The sequence below is a fragment of the Rattus norvegicus genome, chromosome 3, assembly GCF_036323735.1.
Source record: "Rattus norvegicus strain BN/NHsdMcwi chromosome 3, GRCr8, whole genome shotgun sequence".
NCBI lineage: Eukaryota > Metazoa > Chordata > Mammalia > Rodentia > Muridae > Rattus > Rattus norvegicus.
The window spans coordinates 92,300,556-92,319,853 of record NC_086021.1 but is presented as its reverse complement, the minus strand read 5'-3'; the positions used below and the strand labels follow the sequence as shown (position 1 = coordinate 92,319,853).

General features: G+C 38.8%; 1 pseudogene; it reads right to left on the bottom strand.

Moving 5' to 3' along the window:
• Hspa9-ps1 (heat shock protein family A (Hsp70) member 9, pseudogene 1) lies at positions 1–2,860 on the bottom strand (annotated as a pseudogene).
• Between the last annotated feature and the right edge of the window lie 16,438 nt (positions 2,861–19,298).

Here is a 19,298-nt window from a genome sequence, read left to right as displayed (position 1 = left end):
GTTGATGGAGCAAATGTACACACAGGTCACTTATAGCAGTGCTCTTGGTCAACAAGCATCTGCATATGATCTCAATTCAAGGTCCATGATAGCTTACCTCTACTGCATGTGAAATGGGCTTCCATCTTGAAAATGTAGCTACTTCAGCACAAACCAGATTTACCTAATAATGATTGGTACACAGCCCCATCCCACCCCTTTACGTGCAGCTGAAAACAGCAGGCTAGTTACATAACAGTGAACTGCTATTGCTGACTTTATTACCATTAAATGAGTTATAGCTATTGTCACTGGATTTATATATTAGGGAAATTATATATAGAATACTGCAAAGATACATTAAAAAGACTGAAGTTTGCCCCTTTTCTGTTCAGGAAGTTCCTTTACTCCCAAGCTTCATAGTATGTTGTCCTGGCTCCACAATGCACTGCCACTCTTACTGTTTTTCTTCCTTCTGATCTTCCTTCTGTTCCCCAGTGCTAGAACTTCCAGAACCTTCCCGTTCAGATGCCATCTTTTAATATGCCATTTCTAAGAGTTTCAATGATGCCTTCTGAAGGGAAGATGCCGCCTGCCTAATGTTTTCTCCTGTTTCACTGTCCTTTCGAGCAAGGAGTTCTCTCATTTTGGAAGTCTCTTCCTTTAGCTTGTTGCACTCGTCAGCAGGCTTCGTTTCTGTGTCATGAATAATTCCTTCAGCCATATTAACTGCTTCAACACGTTCCTTCTTTCTCTGGTCTTCTTCAGCATACTTCTCTGCATTTTAAACCATATTTTCAATATCATCTTTGCTTAATCCATCAGAAGACTGGATTACAATCTGTTGCTCTCGTCCTGTCCCTTTATCTTTGGCAGAAATGTGCACAATCCCATTTGCATCAATGTCAAATGGAACTTCAATCTGAGGCACTCCACGAGGGGCTGGGGGAATTCCAATCAAAGTGAACTGGCCTAAAAGTTTGTTGTCTCCGGCCATCTCTCTTTCCCCTGACACACTTTAATCTCTACTTGAGTTTGTCCATCAGCAGCAGTAGAAAACACCTGGCTCTTTTTGGTTGGAAAAGTGGTGTTCCTATTAATAAGCTTGGTAAAAACACCTCCCAGTGTCTCAATACCTAGAGAGAGGGGAGTGACATCCAAGAGTAGCACATCTGTAACATCACCAGCCAACACACCCCCTTGAATGGCAGTTCCAATGGCTACAGCCTCATCAGGATTAACAGCTTTACTCAGGGCTCTGCCACAAAGATCTTGCACAGTCTGATGAACCTGGGGCATCCTCGTCATGCCACCATTCAGAATCACTTCTCCTATGTCACTCTTGCTGACTTCTGCATCCTGCATAGCTTTCTGACACGGAGCAATAATTCTCTTGATTAGATCTGTGACAATGCCTTCAAACTGAGCTCGAGTCAACTTCATATTCAAATGCTTTGGTCCAGAAGCATCCATTGCATCCATTGTAAGGTATGGCAAGTTGATGTCAGTCTGTACAGATGAGGAGAGCTCACATTTAGCCTTCTCAGCAGCTTCCCGAACTCTCTGAAGTGCCATGCTGTCTTTGATCAAATCAACCCCTGTCTCCCTCTTGAACTCCTTGACAATGTGCCGTAATAAACCTTGGTTAAAGTCTTCACCTCCTAAGAAAGTGTCCCCATTGGTGGATTTCACCTCAAACACTCCTTTCTGAATTTCTAGGATAGAAATATCAAAGGTTCCTCCATCGAAATCATACACAGCAATGACTTTATCTTCGGATTTGTCCAGACCGTGAGCCAGAGCAGCAGCTGTAGGCTCGTTGATCACTCGGAGCATGTTTAGCCCAGATATCTGGCCAGCATCCTTAGTGGCCTGTCACTGTGAGTCAAGCAGCTATTGTATGCTCTCTCCAGTTTCATTTTGGAGGCACTCACAGCTGTGTGTTTTCCTCTTTAGTACTGCTTTCTTTGTATCTCATAATTTTGGGTATGTTGTGACTTCATTATCATTAAACTCTAAAAAGTTTTTAATTTCTTTCTTCATTTCTACCTTGACCAAGTTATCATTGAATTGAGTGTTGTTCAGCTTTCATGTGAATGTGGGCTTTGTGTCATTTTTTTTGTTATTGAAGGCAAGCCGTTGCCCATGGTGATCTGATAGGATGCATGGGTTTATTTCAGCATTCTTGTATTTGTTGAGGCCTTTTTTGTGATCAATTATATCATCGGTTTTGGAGAAGATACCATGAGGTGCTGAGAAAAAGGTATATTCTTTTGTTTTAGGATGAAATATTCCATAGATATCTGTTAAAGCCATTTGGTTCATAACTTCTGTTAGTTTCTCTGTGTCTGTATTTAATTTCTATTTCCATGATCTGTCCATTGCTAAGATTGGGGTATTGAAATTACCTACTACTATTGTGTGAGGTGCAGTGTATTATTTGAGTTTTAGTAATGTTTCCTTTATCAATGTAGGGGCCTTGCATGTTGATCATATATAATCAGGATTGAAAATTCATCCTGGTGGATTTTTTCTTTGGTGAATATGAAGTGTCTTCTTTATTTTTTGATAAGTTTTGATGGAAAATATAACATTTATGTTTGTACCAATCTACCTTTTTTATTCACTGGAGGGAATTTCTCAACATAAATATCGCTACTGAATTGAATGTTGAATTTACTGAATTTTACAGTATAATTTAAAAATTATTCAATTTTAAGGAATTGGAATTAAATAGGAAAATTAATGAAGACATTATTCATATTCAAGAAGAAAAGCAAGCAAGCTAGTCATCACATATTTTGGAAGACAGTTAATATTTTAAAAAATAGTAGCAGGGAATAGATGTGGAATGATATTTGCCTACGTGTGGAGTAGGCATTCAGTTAACATATATATATATATATATATATATATATATATATATATATATATACTGAAAGGAAATATTTATGTATTCCTAGTGAGTTGAATGTAAAGTTCTATTTTTTAATTTAAAGAGATTTTATTTCTATCTGTATTTGAGACGAGGTTTCTTTATGTAGCTCAGGTTGTCCTGGAACTGGATATATTGATAATTCTTGACCTTAAACTCACAGAATCCCACCTGCCTCTTATTTCCTGGGTTTAAAGGTGTGTACCTTTATATTTTTTCTTTTATTTGCTCCTTTGCATATTATTGTTCCCCCTTCTAAGAAGCTCTGAAGCAGTCAAATTTAGGTGTTACTTCTTCAGCTTCATGTGTTTGGTGAATTGTATCTTGAATATTTGAAGCGTTTGGGCTAATATCAACTTATCAGTGAGTACATGCCATGTATGTACTTTTGTGATTGGGTTACCTCACACAGTACGATATTTTTTAGTTCCTTCCACTTGCCTAAGAATTTCATGAAGTCATTGTTTTTAATACCTGAGTAGTATTCCATTGTGTAAATTTTCCACAGTTTCTTTATCCATTCCTCTGTTCAAGGACATCTGGGTTCTTTCCTGGCTATTATAAATAAGGCTGCTATGAACATAGTGGAACATGTGTCCTTGTTATATGTTGGAGCTTCTTTCAGGTATATGTGCAGGAGTGGTATAGTTGGGTGTACAGGTAGTATTTTGTCCAATTTTCTGAAGAACTGCCAGACTACTTTGCAGAGCAGTTATACCAGCTTCCACTCCAACCAACAATAGAGGAGTGTTCCTCTTTATCCAGAACCTTGCTAGTATTTTCTGTCACGAGTTTTTGTCCATTTTGCTTGACGTGAGGTGGAATCACAGAGTTGTTTTGATTTACATTTCCCTGATGACTAAGGATGTTGAACAATTTTTTAGGTATTTCTGAGCCGTTCCATATTCCTCAGTTGAGAATTCTTTGCTTAACTCTGTAACCCCCCTTTTTAATAGGATTATTTGATTCTCTGGAGTCTAACCTTTAGAGTTCTTTATATGTATATATTGGACATTAGCCCTCTATCAGATGTAGGATTGATAAAGAACTTTTCCCAATCTGTTGGTTGCCATTTTGTCCTAATGAGAGTGTCCTTGGCTTAAAGAACCCTGCAGTTTTATGAGGTTCCATTTGTGGATTCTTGATCTTAGAACACAAGCTTTTGTTATTCTGTTCAGGAAATTTGCCTTGAGTGCCCATAAGTGTAATTTGTCTGTTGTTCTCTTTCTTTGTTGGATCTTTGTGTGTTTTAGGTATAAGCATAATTGTGACTTCATAGAAGGAATTGGTAGGTTTTTGTTTTGTTTTGTTTCTATTTTGTGGAATAACTTGTAGAGTATTGGTATCAGGTTTTCTATGAAGGTGTGATAGAATTCAACACAAAACCCATCTGGTCCTGGACTCTTTTTGGTTGGGAGACTTTTAATGACTGCTTCTATTTCTTTAGGAGTTATGTGATTGTTTAGATTTTTTTATCTGATCCCGAATTAACTTTGGTACCTGGTATCTGTCTAGAAAATTGTCCATTTTATCCAGATTTTCCAGTTTTGTTGAGTATAGGTTTTTGTAGTAGGAACTGATGATTTCTTGGATACACTCAGTTTCTCTTGTTATGTCTCCCTTTTCATTTCTGATTTTAATTTGTTGCCTGTCTCTGTGTCCTCTGGTTAGTCTTTCTAAGGGTTTATCCATCTTGTGATTTAGTCAAATGAAAAGCTCCTGGATTTGTTGATTCTTTGTATAGTTCATTTGTTTCTATTTGGTTGATTTCAGCCCTTATTTTGAAAATTTCCTGCCTTCTACTCCTCTTTGGTGTATTTCCTTCTTTTTGTTCTGGAGCTTGCAGGTGTGCTCTCAAGCTCCTAGTGTATGCTCTCTCTCTCTCTCAGGTTCTTTTTGGAGGTGCTTAGAGCTATGAGTTTTCCTTAGTACTGTTTTCATTGTATCCCATAAGTTTGGGCATATTGTACCTTAATTCTCATTAAATTCTAAAAAGTTTTTCTTTCTTTTTTTCTTGACCAAATTATTATTGAGTAGAGTGCTGTTCAGTGTATGTGGGCTTTGTGTCATTTTTGTTGGTATTGAAGGCAAACCTTTACCCATAGTAATATGATAGGATGCATGGTATTATTTCTATCTTCTTATATCTGTTGAGGCCTGTTTTATGACCAATCATATTGTCAATTTTGGAGATGGTATGATGAGAGTCTAAGAAGAAAGTATATTCTTTTGTGTTAGGATAAAATGTTCTACACATATATGTGAAATCTATTTGGTACATAATTTCTATTAGGTTTACTATGTGTCTGTTTAGTTTCTCTTTACAGGATCTTTCCATTGCTGAAAGTGGGGTTTTGAAGTCTCATACTATTGTTCTATGAGGTGCAATGTGTGCTTTGAGCTTTACTAATATTTCTTTTATGAATGTGGGTGCACTTGTATTTGGAGAATAGATATTCAGAATTGAGAATTCATCTTGGTTGATTTTTTTCGCTGATGAATGTGATGTGTCCTTGCTTATTTATTTATCTTTTTTTCTTTCTTTTTTTTCAGGACCTTGCACTTACTAGGCAAGTGCTCTACAAGTGGGTTAAATCCCCAACCCCTGCTTATTTTTTTTGATAACTTTTAGTTGAAAGTCAATTTTAATCAGTATTAGAATTGTTACTCCAGCATGTTTCTTTGAAACACTAGCTTGGAAAGTTGTTTTCCAGCCTTTTACTCTAAGATGTGTTTCCTGTATGTAGCAAAAATCCTGGTCTTCTTTACATATTGAGTCTGTTAGTCTATGTCTTTCTATTGGGTCATTGAATCCATTTTTGTTAAGGAATAGTGATTGTTGCTTCCTGTTATTTATATTTTTGCATTTTCTAGGGTTTAGATTCCTTCCTTATGTCAGAGTTTTCCATGTATTTTTTTTGTAAGGCTAGATTTGTGGAAAGATACTGTGTGCATTTGGTTTTGTCATGGAATATCTTGATTTCTTCGTATAAGGTAATTGAAAGTTTTGCTGGGAATAGTAGCCTGGCTGACATTTGTTTTCTCTTAGGGTCAATATGACATCTGACCATGATCTTCTAGCTTTAATATTTTTTGGTGATAAGTCTGGTGTAATTCTTATAGGACTGCCTTTATATGATATTTACCTTTTGTTTTGTGCATTTGGTGTTTTGATTATTATGTGAAAAGAGAAATTTCTTTTCTGGTTCAGTCTATTTGGAATTTCGTGGGCTTCTTGTATTTTCATAGGCAATTCTTTCTTTAGGTTAGGGAACATTTCTTTTTTTTTTTTTGTATTTGTATAAAAGATATCCAACTAAACATGATTTAATTTAGAAAATAAAACCAATGAAGTCAAAACATACTCCAGAATTTAACAATGAATTTGAATGTAGCAAGGGGGTATTAACATACAAAATAAACTCATATAGCAGTAGGTCAATATTTTCCAAAAACATAATAAACCATGTTCTCCAGATATTCTCTTTCTATCCATATGTTTATATGTATCTACAGTATACAGAGTTCTCACAAAATGATGAATTACTATTAGTTCCATAAATCTTCTCAGTATAGCATTCATACATTTGAAATTAGTAATAAGAAGTGTAAGAATTCTTTTTTTTTATTAACTTGAGTATTTCTTATATACATTTCGAGTGTTATTCCCTTTCCCGGTTTCCGGGCAAACATCCCCCTCCCCCCTCCCCTTCCTTATGGGTGTTCCCCTCCCCACCCTCCCCACATTGCCGCCCTCCCCACACCAGTCTAGTTCACTGGGGGTTCAGTCTTAGCAGGACCCAGGGCTTCCCCTTCCACTGGTACTCTTACTAGGATATTCATTGCTACCTATGAGGTCAGAGTCCAGGGTCAGTCCATGTATAGTCTTTAGGTAGTGGCTTAGTCCCTGGAAGCTCTGGTTGCTTGGCATTGTTGTACATATGGGGTCTCGAGCCCCTTCAAGCTCTTCCAGTTCTTTCTCTGATTCCTCAACGGGGGTCCTATTCACAGTTCAGTGGTTTGCTGCTGGCATTCGCCTCTGTATTTGCTGTATTCTGGCTGTGTCTCTCAGGAGCGATCTACATCCGGCTCCTGTCAGTCTGCACTTCTTTGCTTCATCCATCTTGTCTAATTGGGTGGCTGTATATGTATGGGCCACATGTGTTGCAGGCTCTGAATGGGTGTTCCTTCAGTCTCTGTTTTAATCTTTGCCTCCCCCTTCCCTGCCAAGGGTATTCTTTTTCCTCATTTAAAGAAGGAGTGAAGCATTCACATTTTGATCATCCGTCTTGAGTTTCGTTTGTTCTAGGGATCTAGGGTAATTCAAGCATTTGGGCAAAAAGCCACTTATCAATGAGTGCATACCATGTATGTCTTTCTGTGATTGCGTTAGCTCGCTCAGGATGATATTTTCGAATTCCAACCTTTTGCCTACGAATTTCATAAAGTCGTTGTTTTTGATAGCTGAGTAATATTCCATTGTGTAGATGTACCACATTTTCTGTATCCATTCCTCTGTTGAAGGGCATCTGGGTTCTTTCCAGCTTCTGGCTATTATAAATAAGGCTGCGATGAACAGAGTGGAGCACGTGTCAATTTTATATGTTGAGGCATCTTTTGGGTATATGCCCAAGAGAGGTAAAGCTGGATCCTCAGGCAGTTCAATGTCAAATTTTCTGAGGAACCTCCAGACTGATTTCCAGAATGGTTTTACCGGTCTGCAATCCCACCAACAATGGAGGAGTGTTCCTCTTTCTCCACATCCTCGCCAGCATCTGCTGTCACCTGAGTTTTTGATCTTAGCCATTCTCACTGGTGTGAGGTGAAATCTCAGGGTTGTTTTGATTTGAATTTTCCTTATGACTAAAGATGTTGAACATTTCTTTAGGTGTTTCTCAGCCATTTGGCATTCCTCAGCTGTGAATTCTTTGTTTAGCTCTGAACCCCATTTTTTAATAGGGTTATTTGTTTCCCTGCGGTCTAACTTCTTGTTTCTTTGTATATTTTGGATATAAGGCCTCTATCTGTTGTAGGATTGGTAAAGATCTTTTCCCAATCTGTTGGTTGCCATTTTGTCCTAACCACAGTGTCCTTTGCCTTACAGAAGCTTTGCAGTTTTATGAGATCCCATTTGTCGATTCTTGATCTTAGAGCGTAAGCCATTGGTGTTTTCTTCAGGAAATTTTTTCCAGTGCCCATGTGTTCCAGATGCTGCCCTAGTTTTTCTTCTATTAGTTTGAGTGTGTCTGGTTTGATGTGGAGGTCCGTGATCCACTTGGACTTAAGCTTTGTACAGGGTGATAAGTATGGATCGATCTGCATTCTTCTACATGCTGACCTCCAGTTGAACCAGCACCACTTCCTGAAAATGCTGTCTTTTTTCCATTGGATGGTTCTGGCTCCTTTGTCAAAAATCAAGTGACCATAGGTGTGTGGGTTCATTTCTGGGTCTTCGATTCTATTCCATTGGTCTATCTGTCTGTCTCTGTACCAATACCATGCAGTTTTTATCACTATTGCTCTGTAATACTGCTTGAGTTCAGGGATAGTGATTCCCCCTGAAGTCCTTTTATTGTTGAGGATAGCATTAGCTATCCTGGGTTTTTTGTTATTCTAGATGAATTTGCAAATTGTTCTGTCTAACTCTATGAAGAATTGGATTGGTATTTTGATGGGGATTGCATTGAATCTGTAGATTGCTTTTGGTAAAATGGCCATTTTTACTATATTAATCCTGCCAATCCATGAGCATGGGAGATCTTTCCATCTTCTGAGGTCTTCTTCAATTTCTTTCCTCAGTGTCTTGAAGTACTTATTGTACAGATCTTTTACTTGCTTGGTTAAAGTCACACCGAGGTACTTTATATTATTTGGGTCTATTATGAAGGGTGTCGTTTCCCTAATTTCTTTCTCGGCTTGTTTCTCTTTTGTATAGAGGAAGGCAACTGATTTATTTGAGTTAATTTTATACCCAGCCACTTTGCTGAAGTTGTTTATCAGCTTTAGTATTTCTCTGGTGGAACTTTTGGGATCACTTAAATATACTATCATATCATCTGCAAATAGTGATATTTTGACCTCTTCTTTTCCGATCTGTATCCCCTTGATCTCCTTTTGTTGTCTGATTGCTCTGGCTAGAACTTCAAGAACTATATTGAATAAGTAGGGAGAGAGTGGGCAGCCTTGTCTAGTCCCTGATTTTAGTGGGATTGCTTCAAGTTTCTCTCCATTTAGTTTAATGTTAGCAACTGGTTTGCTGTATATGGCTTTTACTATGTTTAGGTATGGGCCTTGAATTCCTATTCTTTCCAGGACTTTTATCATGAAGGGGTGTTGAATTTTGTCAAATGCTTTCTCAGCATCTAATGAAATGATCATGTGGTTCTGTTCTTTCAGTTTGTTTATATAATGGATCACGTTGATGGTTTTCCATATATTAAACCATCCCTGCATGCCTGGGATGAAGCCTACTTGATCATGGTGGATGATTGTTTTGATGTGCTCTTGAATTCGGTTTGCCAGAATTATATTGAGTATTTTTGCATCGATATTCATAAGGGAAATTGGTCTGAAGTTCTCTTTCTTTGTGGTGTCTTTGTGTGGTTTAAGTATAAGGGTAATTGTGGCTTCGTAGAAGGTATTCTGTAGTGATCAATCTGTTTCAATTTTGTGGAATAGTTTGGATAATATTGGTATGAGGTCTTCTATGAAGGTTTGATAGAATTCTGCACTAAACCCGTCTTGACCTGGGCTCTTTTTGGTTGGGAGACCTTTAATGACCGCTTCCATTTCCTTAGGAGTAATGGGGTTGTTTAACTGGTTTATCTGTTCCTGATTTAACTTCGATACCTGTTATCTCTCTAGGAAATTGTCCATTTCCTGAAGATTTTCAAGTTTTGTTGAATATAGGTTTTTATAGTAAGATCTGATGATTTTTTGAATTTCCTCTGAATCTGTAGTTATGTCTCCCTTTTCATTTCTGATTTTGTTAATTTGGACGCACTCTCTGTGTCCTCTTGTTAGTCTGGCTAAGGGTTTATTTATCTTGTTGATTTTCTCAAAGAACCAACATTTGGTTCTGTTGATTCTTTCTATGGTCCTTTTTGTTTCTACTTGGTTGATTTCAGCTCTGAGTTTGATTATTTCCTGCCTTCTACTCCTCCTGGGTGTATTTGCTTCTTTTTGTTCTAGAGCTTTTAGGTGTGCTGTCAAGCTGCTGACATATGCTCTTTCCTGTTTCTTTCTGCAGGCACTCAGCGCTATGAGTTTTCCTCTTAGCACAGCTTTCATTGTGTCCCATACGTTTGGGTATGTTGTACCTTCATTTTCATTAAATTCTAAAAAGTTTTTAATTTCTTTCTTTTTTCTTCCTTGACCAGGTTATCATTGAGTAGAGCATTGTTCAATTTTCACGTATATGTAGGCATTCTTCCCTTATTGTTATTGAAGACCAGTTTTAGGCCGTGGTGGTCCGATAGCACACATGGCATTATTTCTATCTTTCTGTACCTGTTGAGGCCCGTTTTTTGACCAATTATATGGTCAATTTTGGAGAAAGTACCATGAGGAGCTGAGAAGAAGGTATATCCTTTTGCTTTATGATAGAATGTTCTATGAATATCCGTTAAGTCCATTTGGCTCATGACTTCTCTTAGTCTGTCTACATCTCTGTTTAATTTCTGTTTCCATGATCTGTCCATTGATGAGAGTGGGGTGTTGAAATCTCCCACTATTATTGTGTGAGGTGCAATGTGTGTTTTGAGCATTAGTAAGGTTTCTTTTACATATGAAGGTGCCCTTGTATTTGGGGCATAGATATTTAGGATTGAGAGTTCATCTTGGTGGATTTTTCCTTTGATGAATATGAAGTGTCATTCCTTATCTTTTTTGATGACTTTTAGTTGAAAATTGATTTTATTTGATATTAGAATGGCTACTCCAGCTTGCTTCTTCTGACCATTTGCTTGGAAAGTTGTTTTCTAGCCTTTCACTCTGAGGTAGTTTCTGTCTTTGTCTCTGAGGTGTGTTTCCTGTAGGCAGCATAATGCAGTGTCCTCGTTGCATATCCAGTTTGTTAATCTAATTCTTTTTACTGGGGAGTTGAGGCCATTGATGTTGAGAGATATTAAGGAAAAGTGATTATTGCTTCCCGTTATATTCATATTTGGATGTGAGGTTTTGTTTGTGTGCTTTCATTCTCTTTGTTTTGTTGCCAAGACGATTAGTTTCTTGCTTCTTCTAGGGTATAGCTTGCCTCCTTATGTTGGGCATTACCATTTATTATCCTTTGTAGTGCTGGATTTGTAGAAAGATATAGTGTAAATTTGGTTTGGTCATGGAATATCTTGGTTTCTCCATCTATGTTAATTGAGAATTTTGCAGGATACAGTAACCTGGCCTGCATTTGTGTTCTCTTAGGGTCTGCATGACATCAGTCCAGGATCTTCTGGCCTTCATAGTTTCTGGCGAAAAGTCTGGTGTGATTCTGAAAGGTCTGCCTTTATATGTTACTTGACCTTTTTCCCTTACTGCTTTTAATATTCTTTCTTTATTTTGTGCATTTGGTGCTTTGACAATTATGTGACGGGAGGTGTTTCTTTTCTGGTCCAATCTATTTGGAGTTCTGTAGGCTTCTTGTATGCCTATGGGTATCTCTTTTTTTAGGTTAGGGAAGTTTTCTTCTATGATTTTGTTGAAGATATTTACTGGTCCTTTGAGCTGGGAGTCTTCACTCTCTTCTATACCTATTATCCTTAGGTTTGATCTTCTCATTGAGTCCTGGATTTCCTGTATGTTTTGGACCAGTAGCTTTTTCTGCTTTACATTATCCTTGACAGTTGAGTCAATGATTTCTATGGAATATTCTGCTCCTGAGATTCTCTCTTCCATCTCTTGTATTCTGTTGGTGAAGCTTGTATCTACAGCTCCTTGTCTCTTCTTTTAGTTTTCTATATCCAGGGTTGTTTCCATGTGTTCTTTCTTGATTGCTTCTATTTCCATTTTTAATTCCTTCAACTGTTTGATTGTGTTTTCCTGGAATTCTTTCAGGGATTTTTGTTTCTCCTCTCTATGGGTTTCTACTTGTTTATTTATGTTTTCCTGGAATTCTTTCAGGCATTTTTGCGATTCCTCTCTGTAGGCTTCTACTTGTTCTCTAAGGGAGTTCTTCACGTCTTTCTTGAAGTCCTCCAGCATCATGATCAAGTATGATTTTGAAACTAGATCTTGCTTTTCTGGTGTGTTTTGATATTCCATTTTTATTTTGGTGGGAAATTGGGCTCCGATGATGCCATGTAGTCTTGGTTTCTGTTGCTTGGTTTCTTGCGCTTGCCTCTCGCCATCAGATTATCTCTAGTGTTATTTTGTCCTGCTATTTCTGACAGTGGCTAGACTGTCCTATAAGCTTGTGTGTCAGGAGCGCTGTAGACCTGTTTTCCCGTTTTCTTTCAGCCAGTTATGGGGACAGAGTGTTCTGCTCTCGGGCGTGTAGTTTTTCCTCTGTACAGGTCTTCAGCTGTTCCTGTGGGCCTGTGTCTTGAGTTCACCAGGCAGGTCACTTGCAGCAGAAAAGTTGGTCTTACCTGTGGTCCCAAGGCACAAGTTTGCTCGCGGGGTGCTGCCCACGAGCTCTCTGTGGTGGCAGCAACCAGGAAGATATGCACCGCCCTTTCCGGTAGCTTCCTGTTCACTAGGGTTCCAGATGGTGTTTGGTGTTTTCCTTTGGTGTCCGAGATGTGTGTGTAGAGTGCAGTCTCTTCCGGTTTCCCAGGCGTGTCTGCCTCTCTGAACGTTTAGCTCTCCCTCCTACAGGATTTGGGTGCAGAGAACTGTTTATCCGGTCTGTTTCCTTCAGGTTCCAGGGGTGTCTCAGGCACAGGGGTCCTGCCGCTCCTGGGCCCTCCCCTATGGGAACCCAGAGGCCTTATACAGTTTCTTCTTGGTCCAGTGATTTGGGCAGGGGCGGTCAGTGTTGGTGGTCTCCTCTGCTCTGCAGCCTCGGGAGTGCCCACCTGACCAGGCGGTGAGGTCTCTCTCCCACGGGGTTTGGGTGCAGAGAGCTGCTGCGGGCCGGGATCCGTGGGTTTGGGACTTCCGGTAAACACAGGAAGTGCCCGGTTCTAGAGGATTTTTGCCTCTGTGTGTCCTGAGTTCACCAGGCAGGTTTCTCGCAGCGGAAAAGTTGGTCTTACCTGTAGTTCCGAGGCTCAAGTTTGCTCGTGGGGTACTGCCTAAGTCCTCTCCGTGGCGGCAGCAATCGGGAAGATCTGTGCCTCTCTTTCTGGGAGCCTCCGTGCACCAGGGTTCCAGATGGCGTTTGGTGTTTTCCTCTTGCGTCTGGATGTGTGCAGAGTGCAGTCTATTCTGGTTTCCCAGGCGTGTCTGCCTCTCTGTAGGTTTAGCTCTCCCTCCCACGGGATTTGGGTGCAGAGAACTGTTTATCCTGTCTGTTTCCTTCAGGTTCTGGCGGTGTCTCAGGCGCAGGGGTCCTGCTGCTCCTGGGCCCTCCCCTACAGGAACCAAGAGGCCTTACACAGTTTCCTCTTGGGCCAGGGATGTGGGCAGGGGTGGGCAGTGTTGGTGGTCTCCTCCGCTCTGCAGCCTCAGGAGTGCCCACCTGACCAGGCGGTGAGGTCTCTCTCCCACGGGGTTTGGGAGCAGAGAGCTGCTGTGGGCCGGGATCCGCAGGTGTGGGACTTCCTGTATCTGGTTTTATGTGGACGTCCTTGATCCACTTGGAATTGAGCTTAGGATAAGGAGAAAAATACAGATTAATTTGCATTCTTCTTCATGCAAACCACCAGTTGAACCAGAACCTACCAAAGCTAAATCAGGATCTAATAAACATGTGAACCGTCCCACAATCCATGAGGAAATAGATGCAGTCTTTCAATGTCCCCACCCCGCCCAAAAAAAAAACCAAAAACCAAACAAAACAAAAAACAAAGCACAATACAAAAAACAAAAACAAAACAAAACAAAAAACAAGACAAAAACAAAATAAATCAAAACAAAAAACAAACACAAAAACAAAAACTAAAACAAGACAAAAACAGGGCAGAAAGGTTGAGTGCAGAATTCTACCAAACCTTCAAAGAAGACCTAATAGCAATAGTTCTCAAACTTTTCCACACAATAGAAACAGAAGGAACACTGGTCAATTTGTTCTGTGAAACTGCATTAATGCTAATACCTAAACCACACAGAGATCCAACAAAGAAAGAGAAGTTCAGAGCAATTTCCCTTATGAATATCACTGTGCAAACACTCAACAAAATTCTTGCAAACCAAATTAAAAAACACATCATAAATAAAATCCCCAATAATTAAGTAGGCTTCATCCCAGGGATGGCGGGATGCTTCAATCATTAAGCATCATAATCCACTATATAAACAAACTCAAAGAAAGAAACACATGATAATCTCATTAGATGCTGGAAAATCTGTGGACAAAGTACAACACCTCCTCATGAAAAAATTTTTGGAAATATAAGTAATTTAATGCCCATACTCAAACACAATGAAAGCAGTATACACCAAGCCAATAATGAACAGAAACTTGAAGCAATCCCAAGGAATCATACACAAGTCACCCATTCTCCGTCAACAAAAGGTGGTTCAAATGGATACAAATTGAAAGGGAATTTTTTCTAACATATATATATATATATATATATATATATATATATATATATGTGAGTATGTGTGTGTGTTTATGTAGTTATGGCTTTAATTAATTTATTTATTTATGTATAGATTCCAGATATTATTCCCCTCCTGGTCCACCACCCAAATGTTCCACATCACATACATCCTCTGTCCCCCAACTGCAATCTCCACAAGGATGTTACCACCCTACCCACCCCATCAGCCTCTAAACTTCCTGGGTCCTCCAGTTGCTTGAGGTTTAGGTGCAACTTTTCTGACTGAACCGAGACACAGTAGTACTCTTCTGTGTATGTGTTAGAAACCTCATTTCAGCTGGTGTATGTTGACTGGTTGGTTATCCATTGTCTGAGAGATCTCAGGTGTCCAAGTTAATTGAGAATGCTGGTTCTCCTACAGAGCTGCCCTTCTCCTCAGGTTCCTCCAGCTTTTCTCTAATTCAACCAGTGGGGTTAGCACTTCTGTTCATTGGTTGGGTGCACATATCTTCATCTGACTCTTTCAGTTGCTTGTTGGGTCTTTTGGAGGGCAGTCCTGATAGGTCCCTTTTTGTGAGCACTCCATAGAATCAGTAATAGTGTCAGGTCTTGGGGCATCCCCTTGACCTAGTTCCCACTTTGGGACTGTTGTTTGATCTTGTTTTCCTCAGGCTTCTCCCAATTTCCATTGTTGCATTTCTTTTAGATGTGAAGGATTATGGGTCAGAGCTTTGACTGAGGGATAGCAACCATCCCTCACTTGATGCCCTGTCTTTCTGCTGGTGGTGGATTCAATAAGTTCTCTCTACCCACTGTAGTGCATTTTGTCTAGGTTTCTCTCCTTTGAGTACTGAGGATCTTTCACTTCTCAGCTCTCTGGTGCATTCTAGAGCATCCTTGCAACCTGCATCCTCTCAAGGTCACATTTTCCCAATCTTTCTGCTAGCCCTAAGGGCTTCAGTCATTTCTCCCCACCCACTACAGGATCATGTTCCCCTCTCCCCCTACCCTATTCCCTGATCGCGTTTACCTCCCTTGTCCCTCATTACCTTCCTGATTGTGGATGCTTTCTTCTCCCTCCCAAGTGGGACTGAGGCATCCTTACTCAGGCCCTAATCTTGTTGAATATTTTGAGTTCTGTGGACTTTGTCTTAGGTATTCTTCATTTGTGGTGTGTGTGTGTGTGTGTGTGTGTGTGTGTGTGTGTGTGTGTGTGTGACTAATATCCACTTATTAGTGAGAACATACTGTCCATGTCCTTTTGGGCCTGAGTTACCTCACTCAGGATGATACGTTCTCTTTTCATCCATTTGCCTGCAAAACTCAGGATGCCCTCGTTCCTGGTAGGTGAGAAGTGTTCCATTGTGTGTAAATGAACCAAATTTTCTTTATTCTTTGTTCTTTCATGGAACATCTCAGTTGTTGCCAGCTTCTGGATATCACAAATAAGGCTGATATGAACATAGTGGAATATGTGCCTCTATGGCATGGTGGGACAACTTTTGGGTATATCCCCAAGATGCTTATTGCTTGGTCTTTTTGGTTTTTTTGTTTGTTTGTTTGTTTTGTTTGTTTTGTTTTGGGTTTCTGGATTTCACTTACTTTATTTATTTAGCCTACAAATTCTATCAATTTACATAGATTTGTACTTTTAATTGCTGTCAAATGTATGTGAATTCTAGATCAGCTACCACCACCACAGCAGAATTGACTTCTGCTGGTGAATATGTGATATGTTCTATTCTTGCGCCCAAAGTGGGAGTGTCATAGAAAGTAGAGTTCTTGTAGGCTGCTTGATTCTTCAGTTTTTACCCCTGTACTCAAAACCCTTTTTTCTCCATATTTGCTTTATACCCAACAGTATTTGATGACAGGGTCTAGAGACATGATTAATCATTAATGCCATCTGTATCACTTTCTACTTCAAACTGGTTGTTTTTTGATTTTTTTGTTTGATTAGGTGTTTGGTTGGGCTTTTAGAATAAGGGAAGTAGATGGATGGGCATGAGGAAGGGGATTTGCTAAGGGGAAACCAGGAAGGGAGATAGCATTTACAATTAAAATAAATAAAATAACCCATGAAAACAACGATAATTAACTGAAAAGGTAATTATTCTCAAGTTTGACTGAGCTATTAAGAAAGAAAAAAATACTTCACTGAAATTCCAGAAGATGAAGTAATCTGGTGTGGGTACCAGTTTTAGACCTTTCAGACTTCAGAGAGAGGAAGCCTATCTATTTTCAAGGAAGAGGAACTTCACAGGATTGGAAGCAGCAGGAGTAGGACAAGAGGTCTTGGATAATCTGGTTTTGTGAACTACTCCAAATGTTTCTTTGATGCCATGCTACACATGCTGGCAAGCACACTGTCATTTGTTGTGATGTGATGCTGACTTTAGGAGCATACTTCTTAAACACCTTATAGGGGAAAACAAAACATTCCTTTTAAGGTGAGTTACCAGAATGTTGCTAATATAAAGATTCTTCCTTTTCCTACCCTTTCCCCTTTTCTCTCCCCTGTTTCACATCTTAACATGGATAGAAGAGAAAGGATAGAGGGTAGAGAGGTAGAGATTCCTGAATCTAATTTCTTTTCCCTTCTTTCTTCTTTATTGCAAATGTTATCACACCATGACCCTCCAAACAACAAACAACAATATTTGGGGTCTAGAATTTAAAAACACTCCAAAAAATACCCAAATGTCACACAATGGCAGAAGCTATCTGCAGCTGGCAAAACCATGCCTCTCTTGGAGTACAAGGCAAATCAGAGTCAGCTATTCCAAAGCAGCCACATGTTCCCCCACAAGACATTAAAACAAAAACATATTCTTAAAATATTTCTGTGTGTTTAGAAGAAACCAAAACTCCATAACTACAAGTTACACATGGTTGCCATCTGCCACATGGTCTCTTGGATTTGAAATTGTGCCCTTAGAGACAATATTGTTCTTAACCACTGAGCACCTCTCCAGCCCTGGTATTCCTAATTTTATATTTGTGATTATAAATAAGAATTTAAAATTTGGTAATAATATACATATTTACATTTTTGGCCCATCTTTGATCCTGAATTTCTTATACTTAATCATGTAATCTTTCTGTATATGCTCTGATTATAGGACTTTTATAGCCAGATCATATTGAACAGACAACTTCTTATGCCATTATTCCTTATTTCAATCTCTTACATTCTTTCTGCCAAGTTTTTGGAGTGTTTTCTTAGACCTAAAGGTTGTTATTATAGATGTCTAGTCTGGGGCTGATCACTCAACAGTCACTTACTCGTGGTAATTCTACCAGATAGGAGTCTCACCATTAACTGTAAAAGAATTTTCTCTGACCAAGCCTCAAAAGCAAAACTAACCATATTTACTGTACAATTTAATAAAGTTGTATATCAATAATTTATAAAACTTAATCCTATATAATGTAGAACTATATATAGGTCATTTTGGGAACAAAAATGACAATTTTTTCCTGAAAATCTTGGTAAATCTAACACATTTTGCTTTCTTTTGGTAGGTATTAATTCTACACATAGATAAATAAGTAGCTTTACTTCAAATGAATAACACATCCAGATATGTAGGAAATCCAAATTAAATCTATATTATGAATCATTCTTTCTTGGTCATATTGGCTGTTATCAAAAAATTAAACAACATGCTGCTGAATGGGAAAAATAGGGAACCTAAGGAACAACAGGATGGAATGTCAATTAGTTCAGAGATGGTAGGTGGTGATATTTAGTTTCCTTATAAAAATAAAGACAGTTACCCCATTATCAACTTTACTACTGTAAACAAACAAAAAGACCACAAACATTATACTTTAGAGAGAGTGTTACACATATGTGCTAACCAAATAATAATGCCATGAAACTAATTTCAGTGTCTAGCTATAGATTAGAGAGTAAAGTAAATCTGGTACATGTTGCACCCTGCTAATTAGATACTAGATGGACCAAAACTGTTGGAATGGGTAAAAATCACATAAAAAGTCATAATGTATGTGACTACAACATAAAATATCACTTTTTATCGGATGTAGAATGTAGAATGGATATAATTTGGATTCTATTTTTGGTGGTGAGCCCAGTCTTTAATTGCTCCAATGGAGGAGTTAGGGAAAGGACTGAAGGAGCAGAAGAGGTTTGCCACCCCATAGGAAGAATAACCAGACCCAACAGAGCTCCCAGGGACTAAACCACCAACCAAAGAGTACACATGGGGGCACCCATGGCTCTAGCAGCATATGTAGCAGAAGTTGGCAATGTCTGGCATCAATAGGAGGAGAAGCCCTTGGTCCTATGAAGGCTCCTTTCTCCAGTGTAGGAGAATGCCAGAGTGTTGAGGTGGGAGTGGGTGACTGGAAGCATCTTCATAAAAGCCAGGGAAACAAGGTAGGACAGGGGAAAAAAGGGTAACATTTGAAACATAAATACATAAAATATTCAAATAAATAAATATAAAAAATAAGTTTCAAGGTAATTATGATAAAGGAGCAGAATGTCTACTAAGACATAAAAATATGTGCTAACAGGATCAAAATACTTTATACACATGTGTGAAAATATCTCATTATATACAATAAATATGTACTAATAAAATTAAATGTAAACTAAATAAAATAAAAGAACAATAAAACAGTAGAAAGATTAAGGATAGGATAAAGTCAGAGAGAAAAAGGAGAGGGAATAAGATGAACTATATTAGTGACAGAGAGAGAGAGAGAGAGAG